At 35.8% G+C, this 17,230-nt stretch overlaps 1 long non-coding RNA gene across 1 annotated transcript in view; it reads left to right on the top strand.

The window, feature by feature from the left end:
• Window positions 1–16,281, top strand: part of LOC141497336 (uncharacterized) — a 70,883-nt gene extending 54,602 nt beyond the window's left edge. Inside the window, exon 3 of the long non-coding RNA XR_012471298.1 lies at window positions 15,857–16,281. This is a non-coding gene — a long non-coding RNA (uncharacterized LOC141497336). The remainder of the gene's footprint in view (window positions 1–15,856) is intronic.
• Window positions 16,282–17,230: the final 949 nt, after the last annotated feature.

Genomic DNA, 17,230 nt, shown 5'->3' on the forward strand with positions numbered 1-17,230 from the left:
GGTTAAAACCAAAGAACTGACACAATAACAACAACAATATTGCATAGATAACTTTGTAAAACTTAAAAACTGTGATGAACAATGATCAAACACATTTTCAGAAGACTGATGAAGAAACATACAATTCATCTTCCAAAACAGAGGTGATGAGTAAGGGGCAACTAGGTGGTGCAGTGGTTAGAACACTGACCATGGAGTGAGAAGAACAGGAGTTTGAATCCAACCTCAGACTCTTACTAGCTGTGTGACCTTGGACAAGTCACTTAACCCTGATTTTCTCACATCTGGGTCCATCTCCAGTCATCTTGATTTATATCTATCCATTGGACCAAGATGGCTTTGAAGGAGAAAGTGAGACTGGTGACTTAGCACAGCACTCCCTCCCTCAAATCAAACTCACGTGCTTGTCATCATATCATCTCCCCTGATATGTTCTTTTTCCAGAATGAAGGACAAACATCATCAGTGATGAGTAAGAATAAGACTTATCTGTTGGACATGACCAATGTGGGAATTTGTTTTGCTTGATTAGGAATATTTCTTACAGAATTTTCCCCATTGGGTAAAAGGTGGTGGAAAGGACATAAAATTGATCTATACTAATTAAAAAAATTAAATATAATTTGGGAGGGAAAGAACATAATAATGGGAAACCCAGAAAGAATTACTGTAGAGCATGACTATTCTCAGAAGAGCCTTGAAGGAAGCCAAGGAATTTGCACCTTAACATAGAAGAAACAGGGAATCACATTTTTTTTTGCCAGAAAGGTGATAAAATGATTGTATTCTAGGACCATAGCAGTTTCATGATAAGATGAGTGTTATCATAAACCCTGGACTAAAATGCACCTAAATGTTTTTGTCCTCTGATGAAAGAGATAACAATGAAGCCAATTAATTTCTCTTTTTAGAGTCGATTCTGGGTTGTGTATGCTTATCCTTTGGGAATTAAAGTTAGACAACCAATTACTTTAATGAAGGACACTGAAAACCCAGTGGACAATGGTAACTTTCTGCTTTTGTCATTTAGGGCCAGAATTAAAGCACTGCTTTGACGGTGTGAATCTTTTACAAGAAGAAGTAGAATTGTTTCTTTAAATATTTGAGGAGCACCATGACCCAAAAGACTTAAGAGAGAGAGAGGAATATATCTTTGTAGGAAAGTTCTTTATAGAATTTCTGGGAGGTAAAGGGATAGGGAGATTTCACTTCCACCAGGACTCTTGTCTTACAGAGAAGCATATTACTAGGGTTCATTTACTTACAGGTCTCATTTAAGACTCTGGGTGAAGGGTGAAATTAGTAATACATTTGATCTACTGCTATTTTGGACATGCTGCAGCTGTTATTCCCCTGACTATTCTGAATATTACCTATACTACTTTCAGGAAAGGCATGTTGGTTGTTTTAAATTATATACACATATAGTCTGTTTTCATATGTATATACAATGTATATGTGTGTTTTCATATATATGTTTGAATGTAAGGGAAAGAGTAAAGGCAAGGCAACAGGTTAGGAGGCCGTTACAGTTGGTCAGATGGGTAGGATTGAAATCTGGTACTGGAATAGGGAGGCAACAAATATTTATGAAGGGCTTTTCAAGTGGCAGACACTGTTAAGCACTGAGAATACCAATTCTAGAGAGAAAAAATGACAGAGCCTACCCTCAAGGAGCTTACATTCTAATGGTGGAAAACAACACGGAGTGGAGGGGGGGGGACCTGGAGATGAGAAGGTGAAGAATGCATCAGTGATGAGGTTCAGAAAAGTAGAAACCTGACAGGAAGGGGAATGAAAGTGAACTGGCTCAGGACATTCCCTAAAAAGAAGGCAAAATGGGGGCAGTATTGATAGAGATGGTAGACATAGATGAGGAAGATATTGGAGGGGCAGAAGCCAACAGAAATGGATACTTTGTACTCAGGTCAAGGATTTCAAAACATGTCTGGGGGAAGCAGTTCAAAATATTCTCACAGGTGAATTATAGTAAGGAATTGAGAGGCCAGGATATAAGACCCAGTAGGTGAAGAGAAGGCATGAGGAGAGGGAAGCAAGGTGGGCAAGCAGGGTCAGAGTAGTTGACCAAGAATGAAGATAGGAAGATGTTAGCTTGTTTTTTTTTATATAATTATCCTTGGTAACTAGTAGTTAGGGCAAATAGGTGATGGTAGTGGATAGTGTTGGGCCTGGAGCAAGGAAGTGTCATCTTTGGGATTTCAAATCCTGTCTCAGATAATCATTAGTTATGTCACCCTGAGCAAGTTATTTAGTCGTGTTGGCTGGCTCAGTTTCCTCTTCTGTTAAATAAAATGAGCTGAAGAAAGAAATGACAAACACCTTTAGTATCTTTGCCAAGAAAACTTTCAAGGAAACAAAGAAGTGTCAGACAACTGAAATGATTAAGCATCAACAACTAGTTAAGTTGGGGCATCTAGGTGGCGCAGTGGATAGAGCACTGCCCTGGAGTCAGGAGTACCTGAGTTCAAATCCAGTCTCAGACACTTAATAATTGCCTAGCTGTGTGGCATTGGGCAAGCCACTTAACCCCATTGCCTTGCAAAAACTAAAAACAAAACAAAACTAGTTAAGTTGCATTATTTCTAACTGATGGTGTGCAAGTGCTGAACAAAAAGTAAAGCCAAAAGGAAAAACAGGTTTTTGATTAAAAATAAAATCAATTGGGTATGGAGATATGCCAGTAGAATAAGTTAGAAACATTCCCATGTATACCTGTTTTACATTATTTTCTGTTCCCCACTCCTATTTATTCCCAGGGACAGGATTAAGGACTGGACCTGTGAATTAAATGATATAGGCAACTTTTGATGCAGGGAAATGATGTAGAGAATTATGAATGTAGCAGAAACAGAATCTGTGATCTTAGATGCTGTAAAATCCTGTTAAATGGGTGGAGTTTCCTGCTCTCAAGATCCTGCCTTCCCTGGACACTGTTGTTTGTATCTGGTCCCCTTTCACTTCACCTTGCCCTGGGGCTGGCTCAATATGTTGAGACAGGAAGGACCAGTATATGGCTTGCCATTGGAGGATACCTGGTCCAAAGTATAAGACCACTCCCCAAGCACCACCTGCTATAGAGGGATATATAACAGAAAGCACTGCCCATTCAAGCTCTCTTGCTTCTCTCAGCCTCCCATTCATAAGGATGGGGCTTTCTCCTACTCTTTCTTAATCCACGTGGAGCACTATGGGCATCACCATGTGGTTAAACCAGGCCCTGTTGCTGCCTCCCCCTCCCCCCAGACTTCTGCTGAGAATGGCAGCTGGCCTGCCAAGATTAATTAGCAATCCACGTGACTTTTTTCTTTAATCTTTTCTTAATATTTCTATCACTTTCATTTGTATTGTACCTTCTTTTAATAAATTTCTATTTTCTTTTTACACCTGCATTCCCAGGTCAAAGAATGATTCTTCACAAGCAGAAGACTGTACACACAACTCTTTCAAATGAGGAAATTCTCTTTTCTACAATTTATAGGCTTAGAGTGCTGACTAGGGTGCACTAAGAGTTTATAGGACTTGCCCAAGGCCATATATCTGCTCCCAATGCAACCCAAAGATTGCAACATAATCTAAATCTATCAAGGGAAAAAATAGCATACTTTAAAAAATAAACCTCATTTTTCATTCTAGTCACATTACATTGTAATTATAATGTGCATTTTGTATTTGGGTCACAGAAAATTGACCCAAATTAGTCTGTGTATTTTCGAAATATTCACAGAAATAAATTTTTGGAACTGCTTTGTATTAGTCCTGTAACTAAAAACAAAACCATCTTTTCTTTCATCTCGCAACCTAAGTAAGGCCCAGATTAATTTTTTATTCACTGTACTATGGTCTGTCAACAAAATGGATATCATTTGTGAACATTCAATAATGATTTTTATGGCTATAGCATCTGTGTGAGAGGTCAAGGCCCATATTTCAATGACAAAGACATTCTGTACTTTATATGGGATGAAGGGACAATGGCAGTTAAACAAGAGAAATCAGAAAATATCCAGGAAATGATGAAATTCATCATTTCGAGACAGATAGACATACAATGCATCAGGTACTTAGAGTTTGCACATTTTCTCTTAACTAGTCCAGGTACATCCTGTGTGGAAAGTGCTGAAAGTTCTGTTTGTGTGTGTGTCTGTGTGTGTGTCACAGACAGAGATAGAGAGACAAAAGAGACAGAGACAGAATGTCACTCAGAATATCTCCACATCTGACATTCAATTGCTTTGCATATCTATAAGCATCACTCTCTCCCTTCTATTAAAAAAGCTGTGAAGAATTCCAACAGCCATAAGTGAGGAAGGGGGTTTTTGTTTTGGCATCTTCAAGGGAATGGAAAAGACAATTACATCTCTGGTTTTGTATTTGCTGTTTAAAAAAAGAAAATTGTTTTGCTGAGTACATTGAAGGACATCAGAATAAAGCTAGTCTGTGACACTATCTCCAAGGAGATAAATACCTGAAGCATTGCTAAAATCAAAGTGGAAGTTGTGCCAAGAATTAACTAAGGAAATAAATCTCCCCAGAACTACTTATGGCTTTATTGGAGTCATTGTTTTAGTATCTTGATTGAAACATAGATACTTAGAAGAGGGTGGGAGAGATGTCACCCCACACACTTGCTTTTTGAAGATAGTTGTGTTTTGTATGAATATATCATCCTAGAACTCTAAGAAAAGCCAAAATAATTATAACAGACTTTTAAAATAATTGGATTAGAATTGAGCTTCAATTAACTGAATGCATAAGATTTAGAAGGGAAGAGATCTTAGAAATTGCTCTTTCCAACCCTTCAATTTTAAAGTTCAGGAAACTTAGGTTAGGAAGATCAAGTGACTTTCCCAAGGTCACACAGATAAGGCAGAACCAGATCTTCTGAATGGCAAATTATTTTCCTCATAGCTCCCACTGTCATGTGCTACAGATACTGCCTCCAAAGAAATAATACTGGTTTATGGCTTAGAGACTGAAAAAATGTTAAAATCTTTACCTTGATTACAAAATTTGTCAGGGAAACAGCTTGGATAAAGAATAGAAACCAAAAAACCTAAGTAACTTGCATCAGTTTCAGTGGCATCTGCATAACCTTGACTAAACAAACATATTCACCTCCAAAGTATACCTGTGATGATCTAGATTGACAATGAAATCAAAGAATCTTGAACTCATTTGGTTTAAGGGCTTGAAAAATATATTTCATTTTCTTTCATGATTACCCTACAAACACAGCGCCATAGAGTAGAATTGATGCATCAGTTCCAGTGTTACAAAAAAGATGAAGAAAATCATGTGGAAAAGATATGTATGCTTACAAATATGCATATATGTATATATGTATCTGCATAGTGTATATGTGTGCATTATCTATAATCTTCAATTTAGCAAGGTGGTAACAAATTGTGTTCCCTTCATTTTTTTTAATTTTTCTGTGCATTAAAAATTTTTTATGATGCTTTTGAGATTCATGCTTATTCCTAAATGCTAATCTGACTCTCTTCTATTGCCCACAACTAATCTATAAAGTTCAGCAAAAACAAATTAATATACCAACCATGTCTCAGAATTCATGTTCCATTCTGAATCTTTCATATATTATCTTTGCCAAGCGATGGGAGACACATTTCATTATAGTCTTTTTAAATCTCTTGTTCATCTCTCATTCCTGAAGAGATGAATCATGAGGGTCATGTCTTCACTTGGGATTGAACTGAAATTAAGTGAAGCAGAGCTATAAAGTCACTATTTTTTGCTCTCTCTCCTCTATAGTAAGTATAGTGTGAAACAAGTCAAAATATCTGATGGCCCAGAATGCAATGGGTTTCTTTGACCTTAAATTAAGATCTTTTCAAGTTTTATTGTTCCCTTACAGACATTTTTGCAATGCTGTAGACTGGAGATGTTAAATTAGGGTAGCCTGAACCAGATTAAAATGCAATTGAAAAATATTTACTAAAATAAAAATACAATAAAGCATAATATCTATATCTATCTATCTATCCATCCATCTATCTATCTATATAATTTTCTAAGTTAAAATGGGCTGTCAGGGATCCTAATGTATAGTGTAGTGGTCTCAAATGATAATTCTGAGAGGGGAAATTTCTTCCTATTATTCTGTTTTCTTTATAAGAAGTCAGACACTAAAGTTCATGAGAATGGACTTTCCAGACAAGTTAGAAAGTACCCCAAAGTTGGACAGTTCCTCTACTGTTCATGTATTGGCCTTCTATAGCATGACTATTCCTTAGCAGTATGTTTTTTGTAGAAGAAGGAGGATGTCATTCTGAAACTGAACTACAGGACTCACACAATAAATTATAACATATTATGTGGTACATGGAAAGAAAGATGGTCTCATCGCTGGTATAAAAATTCTTTGTTATCTTTGGATGAAAGTCATTTATGACTTTGTCTAAAATCGCTAAATCAGCCTTCTTGTACTAGAGTAAAATGTACTTCTTTAATAATTATAAAACTATTTGATTACTTTTTCTTTGCTACCCTTGAATAGAATGTGTTTCCTTATACTACACAGCATATATTTTCAGGAAATCCCTCTTTTTCTTTTGGTTAATTGTCCCCTTTTCTTTATCCCTCTCTCTCCTGGGAAATGCTTTACTTATCAATCTTTGGTTGCCACAGAATGCTGAAGATTGCCTGTATACTCTGAGCAAGACTGGAAAGTTACAGTAAAATAAATATGTATCCTATGAAGCTGAATCCAGAGCTACTATCAGCAAGCAGTCTTTCTAAGTGAACCAATAAATATTTCCATTTTCAGTTTGGCTAATCAAATCATGACCTCTAGTCAATGGATCCAGCTGGTAGCTGAGGTTCTCCCTGGGAATTTTTCCCAACACATTGCAGACTGAGAAATTTCCCCAACACATTTCACACCATGGAGAGAGGGAAGTAGAACACTGAGATTAAGAGTCTGGAACTTGCCAACTCAGCTATTTATTGTGAATTGTTTCCCTAGTATTGAAATAGATGAATAACAAATGTTTAACTGTTTCCCAAAATTGTCTGTATCCTTACAGTGTAATAGGCAATTTAAATTTAAATTCGGTGGGGGAAGTAGAGACTATCTCACATGTACTACCCATATTTTTCAGAGTTCTCGTGTGGGATGTGGAGTTGCTCTTACCACATTTTGACAGTTAGACTCAAGCTATATCTAAAATTCATGCAATATTTTCTCATAGTAAAATGAGTGAGATCAAAAGTCAAAGAGAAAGAAATAGACTCTCTTGGGAGTAAACCTTCAGAAGTATACCTGGTCCATTTGAGCCTATGGTCTTTTTTGTTTAGGATTTGGGATGAAAGCAAAGCAGATACAAAATATTTTTTCTTAAAGAGATACTAGAGAATGGGCCAATCAGGGAAGGTGTCATATAAAAAGTAAAATTTAAGTTGAGTTTTAAAGGAAGTTTAGGGTTTGAACACTTATAGATCAAGAAGGACTGAGTTTTATGCCTTGGGACAAGTTATAAAAAGGATTTGAAAAATGGTATATTATAAATGAATAACAAGAAGTTGATATATCTAAGACTATGTGATTGTAAGGAGAAGAGACAGACAGGATGTGAGTGTGAAAAAGGCAATGTGTGGTGAAGAGTGCTGGACTGATCAGACTTATCCTCTCTAAACTAAATATTTATATTCAACCAAAGTGGCACCACAAGGCAAAATGAATACTGGAAGAATTAATGTCAAGAGATTAGAATATCTCTCTGAGTGGTTACAGGTTGCTGCTAATTTGGAGGGAAAACTGAGCTAATACACATTTGGCAACAGAGGAGCAGAAAAGGAGTGGGTAGCTTTCAGAAATCTGGTATACTGCACCGCATTTTACTTACTCACAAACACCAAGACTGGTTTGATGAAAATCATGGGGAAATACAGAAGCTGATAAATGAGAAACAAGAACTCCTCAGGGTTTACCAGCAGGATAATTCATCCATTTCTAAGAAGGCAGCATTTAATTCCATCAAAAGTAAAGTAAAAATGGAGCTTAGAGAGATGCAGGACTCTGACTCAATTAAGAAGAAAATTTTATGCAGACAATAGCAAATCAAAATGCTTTTATGATGCCCTGAAGGTTATTTATGAGCCAAAGACAAATGGTGCATCTCAAGTACTCAGTGCTGATGGATTCATATTGATTAATGATAGGGATAGAAATTTAGAATTGATCCTAGAGAGATGGCTTGAACACTTCCAAAGTATTTATCAATCAATGCAAAAATCATTGATCATTTATCTCAAGTTGAAGTCCATCTGTTCCTAGCTGAAATTCCAACTGAAGAAGAGATTTTGAATGTCATTAGGCTCCTTTCAAGTGACAGAGCACCTGGAGTTGATTCTATTCCAGCTGAAATCACAAGGTGGTGGTGGTGGGGGTCCATTGCTCATCCAAAAGCTAACTGAAATTTTCAGATTATATGGCATAAAGAGGTTATCCCAAAAGAGTTCAAGGATGCCTCCATCATCCATCTCTATAAGGTAAAGGGAATAGATTTTCCTGTGACAATCACATGGATATTTCTCTTTTAGTCATTGTTGGTAAGACTCTTGCCAGAGTCCTTCTCAATAGGCTGATCCTTCACCAGGAAGATGGTCAGCTCCATGAGACCTAGTGTGGCTTCAGAAAGGGTAGAGGAATGGTTGATATGATGTTTCCTGCCCAACAACTCCAGGAAAAATGTCAAGAGCAGAACAGAGGACTGTATGTAACATTTTAGATCTGACCAAGGCCTTTGATACCATTGGTTGTGAGGGTTTTTGGAAAATTATGTCAAAATTTGGTTGCCTGGAGAAATTCATCAGTAATATAAATGTCAATTCCATGATGGCTTGCATTACTACATTCTAAATAGTTAAGAAATTCTTGAGATTTACCAGTCACCAATGGAGTATAACAAGGATGTATCCTTATTCCCATACTTTTTAGCATAATGTTTTCAGCCATGTTATCAAATGCCTTCACTGAAGATGAACATAGCCTCAAGGTTAACTACCACACTGATGGCAAATTCTTCCACTTGAAAAGGCTCCAAGATAAGACCAAACTGGAAGGAGTGTTGGTGCATGATCTTCTATTTGCAGATGATCATGCACTTGATACAGCCTCTGAAGCTGAGATGCAACAACATATGGATTAATTCTCTTCTGTTTGTGCCAATTTTGGTTTAACCATTAAACACCAAGAAAACAGCCAGAACCACACCATCCATATGTGGATCCATTGATTACAGTAAATGGAGAAGTTATGAGTGCTATGGACAAGTTCACTTACCTTGGCAGTATCCTTTCCAAGGAGGTACATATTCACAATGAGGTTGAAACACTAATCGCCAGAGCTTGCTCAATATTTGGGAGGTTTTGAAAGGAGAAAAGGTGTTATACTGGATACCAAACTGAAGATCTACAGAGCCATTCTGCTGACCTCATTGCTATATATGCTTGTGAAACCTGGACAGTTTACTAGCACCATGACAGGAAACTGAATCACTTCCATCTAAATTTCTTAGGAAGATTCTGAAGATCACCTGGCAGGAAAAGATACCAGACACTGAAGTCCTTTCTCAAACTAAACTGTCTAGCATTCCAACATTATGACAGAGAGTGCAACTATGGTGGACTGGACATGTTGTTAGAATGCCAGATGTATGCTTGCCAAAAAAACTATTTTGTGGAGAACTCACAAATGGATCAGAAGAAGCAATACTGATATACCCTGAAGGTCTTATTGTAGAACTTTAGAATTGATTGTACAGCATGGGAGACACTGGCACAGGACCACCAGCATGGCATGCCCTCATCAGTAAGGGTGCTGCACTCTACAAAGAAGCCAAAATTGAAGCAGCTTGAAGGAAATGAGATATACGTAAGTTTAGAGTACCCTCTCTAGGTGTTCATATGGACTATTTGTGTCCAACCTCCCAACTGGAGGATAGAGAATTCCGATTTCATATTGATCTAATCAGCCACAGTCTGATGCACTGTAATTTGTCTCAAACATCATGATGTAATTTTGGTCTTCTTCAATAAAGAAGGACAAGAACAAACCATCAACAAGTAAATCATTTGGCTGAAATACTCATATGTAAAGGAGAGTAGTATATAATAAGACTGGGAAAAGAGACTAGAGCCAACTGATGGAAAGCTTTAAGTACTAATGCAATAAAAACTGCATTTTATCCTAGAAGTCACCTAGAGCTTTTATGAGTAGGAGAGTAACAATATAATGAAAACTGTGTTTTATATATTATATATATATATATATAATGCATTATATAAAATATATTTTAGGAATATATCATAATATATCATATAGCACAATATATTATAAAAAATATCACAATATATATTATGTTATAATATATAACACAAACTATAGCTCTAATATATATAAACATATATTAATAAGTAAATATATAAATAAATACAATAAATATATAAAATAATAAGTATATTTATATATTTATGTGTAAATATATATTTGCTATAATATATAACAAATAAATATATAGCAATAATTATGCTATAATATATAGAAAATATACTATAATATATAGCACAAACTATAATATTGTATACAATCAATATAAATATATACTAGTATATGCTATTATGTTAATTATATTTATTAGATGTTATATAATTATATTATATTGCATATTATATGTACATACATATTGTATATATGAATATTGTGTATATAACATACATATTACATGAAACATGTATGTCAATTGATTACAAATGTATTATATTAACCAATATAATATCAATATAATGAATCTTATAAATCTTATAAATAGTATATGGTATTATATTATCTTATGTTATATTATATAACCCTAAAGCATTGTTTTCACTATGTTGTATATATAATGGGAGTAATCATTTGGAGGCAAATTGACAGCCATGGAAACTGATTGCATTGAAGAGTGAGTCACAATGAGTAGTTGAAGATGAATCTAACGTGCTGAATCTGAATGACTACAAGGGTAATGGTAGAAGAGAATGATTTTTAGGGGGTAGATAGCTAATTCTGCTATAGTTTGAGTTAGAGATGTGTATGGGACATCCAGTGGGAAATGTCCAGGAGGACGTTGTCAGTGCACAAGTGGAGAGAGACTAAATCTAGATACAAAGATTTAATATCATCTACATAATGGTGATAATTGATCCTATGATCACTAGTGTGTTACAAAATATGAGAGAAGAAAAGGCAGTCCAGGTTACAATCTTGAGATATATCCATTCTTAAGATGTGGGACTTGATGATTCATCAAAGACACTGAAAAATGGCTTCATAGGGAAAATAGATAGGAGAGAGTAACCAGGAGAGGATGGCCAAGGATGTCAAATGATGCAAAGAATTCAAGAAGACTAATAACTGAAAAAAAGCCTTTGGGTTTGACAATTAAAAAATGTAACTTTGCAAAAAACAATTTTAATTGAATGATAAAGTCAGAAGTCAGGATAATGATGAGAAAGGATGCAGCCATCAGGGTAGTAGTCAATAGATAGACTGAAGACTAAACAGAGAGGAAATGATTATGAGGGTGCAATCTTCTGGAATAGGTGGGAGGGAATTTGATCAATAATACAAGTAAAGTTTTTGGCTTTCTTGAGAAGGACTGCATCTATATTGAGGATGATGTCAAAGATGAGATAAAGAGCTACCTATTTCCTTAATAAAAAATGAGACAGGTCCTCTGATGATATGGAGGACTGAGATAAGGCAGATGGAATGTTCCAAGGATTTAGGAATGAAGTGAAAGTTTGGAAAACAAAGTTTGAAAATATAAAAACCAATTAGGGAATAATAATAGGTTTTCCCTGTGGCAGTGAGGGCCTAACTAAAATTATATAATACAAATCTGTAGGGAACCCAGTCAGCCAAGATACATGACTGATCAATATAGTTTAGTTCCAGTAATAGGAAAAGCATTAGCCTTGAGGGATTTTTAACTATATAGTCAAGGATTTGTGATTTATTTCATTTTATTTGCTAATGTTTAAATTACTTTTTTAAAGAAAAATTCAGAAATTTTTAATCACCCAAAACATGATGATAATTATATATTTTTAGCACCTAATATCCTTAACCATTAATTACCTTTAATAAATCCAAAGGATCAGCTTCAAACAGAAAGAATCAGAATTTTTTTATTATTTTTCTTAGTATCTCTCCTTTGGGAAAGGGAGTTTTTAATTCAAAATTTTTTTTTCTTAAATTGTCAAACCTCATTTTTTTTCTAGTCTTATATTCATTTTCCTCCTTCCTTGGATCCCATTACTTTTTTCCATTTTCCAGTGAGTTCTTTCTTTCTTTCTAGGGATCTAACCTCACATCTTGGGTCAGAAAAGCCAAAGTCTAGCATACTATCAGCAGAACATGCAGGAAATGTAGCATTCCCTTAGAGATGTATGATTCCAGAGGAGATATAGCTATGCTCTAATTGCTTCATATCATGCCATGACACTTTTTTTTTTTACCGTTTGCTGAACTGGTACTTTATATTAAAGGAGCAATTGCCACCTCCTCATCTTCTTCCTGCTAGTTTTGAAGTGTCTTTTGCACTCCTGTATTAGCAACATGAGCTTATGGCCTCTGAGGGAAGTCTGAATCTGATTTAAGAACACCTCCTGTTTGTGTCTTCTTTCTTATGGCATGAGGCTTTGTGAGATCTCACAAGTCTTGACGTATTACCCACTTTCTGGGCAATGGACCACTTGTAGTGCAACAGAGGCAGTAGCAGACTTCTAGAGAGGTAGTTACCCACACAGAGAAAAACCACCAGAAAGAAAAAGCCCTCTTGGCATTGGTCAGGCTTGTTCTTTGGGAAGGTAAAATGTGAAATAGTTATTGAGCAGCTTTGTTGTAAAGGTGTCGATGAGGTTTACATATTAGTCTTTCAAATCATTATAATCATTTCATGATCGTTATAATCATTCTATGATCATTTATTCTATATATAAATAAAGGTGTTATTCCATACCTAGTTCAAGTTTATACTCCTGATAACCTTTTTACTTTGGCTCCCTCTTTGAAGAAAATGATTCCTGAGATTAGAGACAAAAATAGAAATGTTTCTTGGAATTCTGGATTCTGGGTAGTGGTGGAGCACTGGGAAACTTAGGTTCTCATGTTGCAAAATTCGTCACCCAGAGAGCAATGAAGCTTGAGCAAAACCTGATAGTAGGTAAAGAAGATGGATTGGCAAAGATTGCCAGTCTCTCTGCCTTCTGTTTAGCAATGTCTCACTAGCCAGAGTATTAGACTAGCATTTTATATTTTTATTGTGGAACATTTCATGGAGGAAGAGGAAATGAACATTTTTGGGAAATCTCAAGAGGCTAGAGGAGTATGAATGAGATGTAGAAATTATCACTTGCTTCCCTTGTTCAGAAAAAACTAGAAAAGGGAAAAAAATAACACAAATAACTTTTTGGTAGTCTACATTTAACATCTTCCCTAGAAGAGGAATTATCAAAAGGACAGTTATGGAGTGCTGGGAGGCTGAAATGAAACAATTCTGACCTGAAACTCTCTAGAATAAGACCAATAACCTTGTATAGTATGCTAAAGCAAGAGTGAGTTATATGAGAAGCTAGAGCTGTGTGTGAATCGATGATAACATAGATCCTATGACAAGATGTACAGGTGTGTCAGCATACCAATTAACTGAAAGCCTTTTGTTAGGACATTGTCTGCTTAGTTAACTTTGACTCCATCATCTGTAACAGTTGGTTCTTCATTACCTTTTAACTGCTATTCATGTCATGGTGGCCAAGTAGTTACAATGGTAATAGATCAAGGGCTAGACTTGAACTGAGTCCAGGACAAGCATACAGAGTCTGATGAGAATTATGGTAGCTTATCGGCAGCTGCTGTTTGAAGGTTGTTCTCCTTTACACCCCCTCCACAATTCTGCTTTGCTAGGAGATGTGACTAAATTCTAAGGATGGAATTCTTATCATTACGCTTGGACTAGAGAAGGGAAGAGAGGAAAAGGAAAAAAGAGAAGGGAAGAAAATTAGGAAGAATTAAAACTAGCCCTGAAAAATAAAGGGTGGCAGGATTTGCAACATTATAAAATTATAATAATAGCATTTTATAGGTATTTCGGGTTTACAAAGCTTACCAAAGCTATTATTTTTTCCTAATTTGCACATGAGGAAACTGAGGCTGAAAAAGTTTTAATGATTTGTCCTAGATCACACAACTGAGGCAGAATTTAAACTGCCTAAAAAATGGTTGATCATGGGGTTTCAAAAACTTGGGTTGTCTCATCTTTTGCCATAAACTGATTGATGTCAAATCACTTAACCTCTCTACCTAAAGCAACTCTCTAAGACATTTAAGTACCCCTCTCTGTCTGTCTGTCTCTCTCTCTCTCTCTGTCTGTCTCTATCTCTCTGTCTCTGTTTCTGTCTGTCAGTCTCTTTCTTTTACTCTCATCTGTTCTACACTCCACATTGACTAGACAGAGTTCATTGTCCTTAAATTAATCATATGCTTTTTTGCCTTTGTCCCTCCCACTGCAATAATACCTTTCACTATACCCATTTCTTTTCTTTATACCACTTATCATTAAGGGCCAGCCAACTTAAATCTCAAGTCTTCCAGAAAGCCTTCCACAATCACTTTACCATTAGTGGACTTTAGTGGACTTAGTGATCTTTAGCTCCCTAAGGGTTATAATTGTCCAAACTGCTCTTTGACAGTCTAATCAATCAATGTTTATTAAACACCAGACATTATGCTAAATGGTGAGGGATACAAAAGAATGCAAAAGATAGTCCCTAACCTCAAGGAATTTACCATCTTAATAGGGAAGACAAATATAAAGGAAGCTAATTAATAGAGAAGCCTTACAATTTAGAAGAGTTGAGGGAGGCTTCATGTAAAAGATGGGATTTTTGTTGGTATTTAAAGGAAGCAAGTAGTCAGGGTGTAGAAAGAAGAGCCTGGAGGACAGTCAAAGAGAATGGCTGGAGAGGAACAGCCAGTATCACTGGACTGATGAGTAGCTGTCAGAGAGTACATGTAGGGAAGTAAGGTATAAGAAGGACTCCATGACTTGTTTGAACATCTAACTTGTGAGAACTCTGAGGGCAGGGAGCAGGTCTCCTCTATATATGCATATGAATTTTTTATGTGTCTATCATACATGTGTTAGGTACTCAATATTTGTCTGATTTTTTTAAAAACTGGAATCCCTTCAGAATATTTCAACAAATTAGGTAATGTTTAATATTATCTAAGACCTCAGAGAAAGTTTGAATCATTCATGCATAGTTATATGCTTATGAATGTCAAAGTTAAGTTCAAGAGGTCAGAACACTGAGTCTTTTGCTTTTGAAGTCCCTTATCAGTGTTTTAGATGCCAAAATACCAGTTCACTAATTTTTGCGTTTTAGAAAGTAAACAAGCTATGGAAAATTCTTTGCAGTCACTGCACCATTTCAGGAGGTCTTTGGTGGTGGTGGGGTGATCTTTTGAAGTGATTATTATTTTTATGTGGGCATTTCATAATATATATCTCTGCACATTTTGTAAATGATGCATTCTTTAATCTTTATTGTCCTTAACTTCTGAGAAGTAAAGAAAATAGTTCCACATGGTCATAAATTTATAGTGAGAAAATTATAGTAACCATAGAAGAATAAGAGAAGAATATACTTTCAGATAATGAGAAAAAAATTTTCTGAAATTTCTTTTTTCTCCTTTTTTTCTTCTCCTCCTTCTCCTCCTCCTGTTTCTCCTCCTATTTTGTTTTGTTTTATTCTGACTCCATATTTTGTCCAGGTTGGAAGTGCAGCAGCCTCTCACCAACTTGACCCCAATGATAACTGGCACTGAAGCTTTGACCTGTTCCATTGCAGGCCTGGACTGATTCACCTGTATTGATTACTGAAGCATCTTGGTGGCCTTAGGTCAGAGTTGAGTGGGAGAGCTCACTGTAACAGTTTGTGTTGCCTCCTTTTCATGATCTTTTGTATTTAAGAGGATTGATATGCCTTGGAGAGGATGACAAGAGGTGACAGGGTCTTCAGGAGAAAATTCACATTTCGGTGAGCATCAGAAGAAGGAAGAAAGATGAGAAAAGGAAATCTCTGGTCATAAGGCCACCAGTTTAGAGCTACAAGGGACCTTAAAGGATTTTCATTTTATAGATGAGGAAACTGAAATATAGAGAACTGATTTGTCCAGGTCACAGAGGCAATAAATAAGAGAACAAGATTTCAAATTCAATTCCACTGACTCTAGAGTCATTCGTCTTTCCACAATAGAAGAAGCTTTTAGAGGGTAGAAAAAGTAGTAATAGTACATTGTGGATGGTGAGGTTTGCTATTAGAGAGGGGCTATTAAGAACAGAGGAAGTCATGGTAGCCATCAGTAAGTCATCTTAGCAACTAATCCACTCCACTCATTGATCCTGATTGACTTGTGTGGTAAAGGTACCTAAGTCAAATGACTTGAACAGAAAAGGGCAGTCTGTCCCATTCTCATGGAAAGACCCCATTAGAGAAGAGTATGATGACCATAGAGATCTGGTGGAGGTGTCCAGTAGACCAGGCTGACAAGGGGTAATGGGAAAGGAGGAGAGCTACCTCCCCACCTTGGGATGTCAATATCTGGGATTCAACCCCACTTACCTTGTGCTAGTTCTAGCTCTATTATAGAATATTCCAAGCTGTTAACATAAAATCATTTGAATTGTTCCTAATTTACATTTTTATTCATTGTTGCTTGGACTCAGAAAATGATTTGCTTTTTTTCAATTACCTTTTTTACAATTATCTTTTTAAAGCTTCATATATTCATCATTATATTCTTTCCCAAGAATCTTTATATTATCATTTATTGGTTTAACCTCTGTTAGACAGCATGGATATTGTTATTCCCATTTTACAGATGATGAATTTAAAATACAGATTTCCCACAAGTCTAGTATCTAAAGTGACACAAAATTAGCTAGTCTACTTCTTTGGATAAATGATGTTAAATTATAACAATTAAACAAATATTTGGGTATAATATTTGAATACAGATCATCTGAAACTTAGAACTTAGGATATAGAATTATACTACCATGTCCATATGTTCAGTGCTTTTGTTTAGCATATTTCTTGTTTGACTCACTAATTTATTTTCCATTTAACTAGGGAATTAGTTGAA

This window comes from Macrotis lagotis, chromosome X (genome assembly GCF_037893015.1).
Source record: "Macrotis lagotis isolate mMagLag1 chromosome X, bilby.v1.9.chrom.fasta, whole genome shotgun sequence".
Lineage (NCBI taxonomy): Eukaryota > Metazoa > Chordata > Mammalia > Peramelemorphia > Peramelidae > Macrotis > Macrotis lagotis.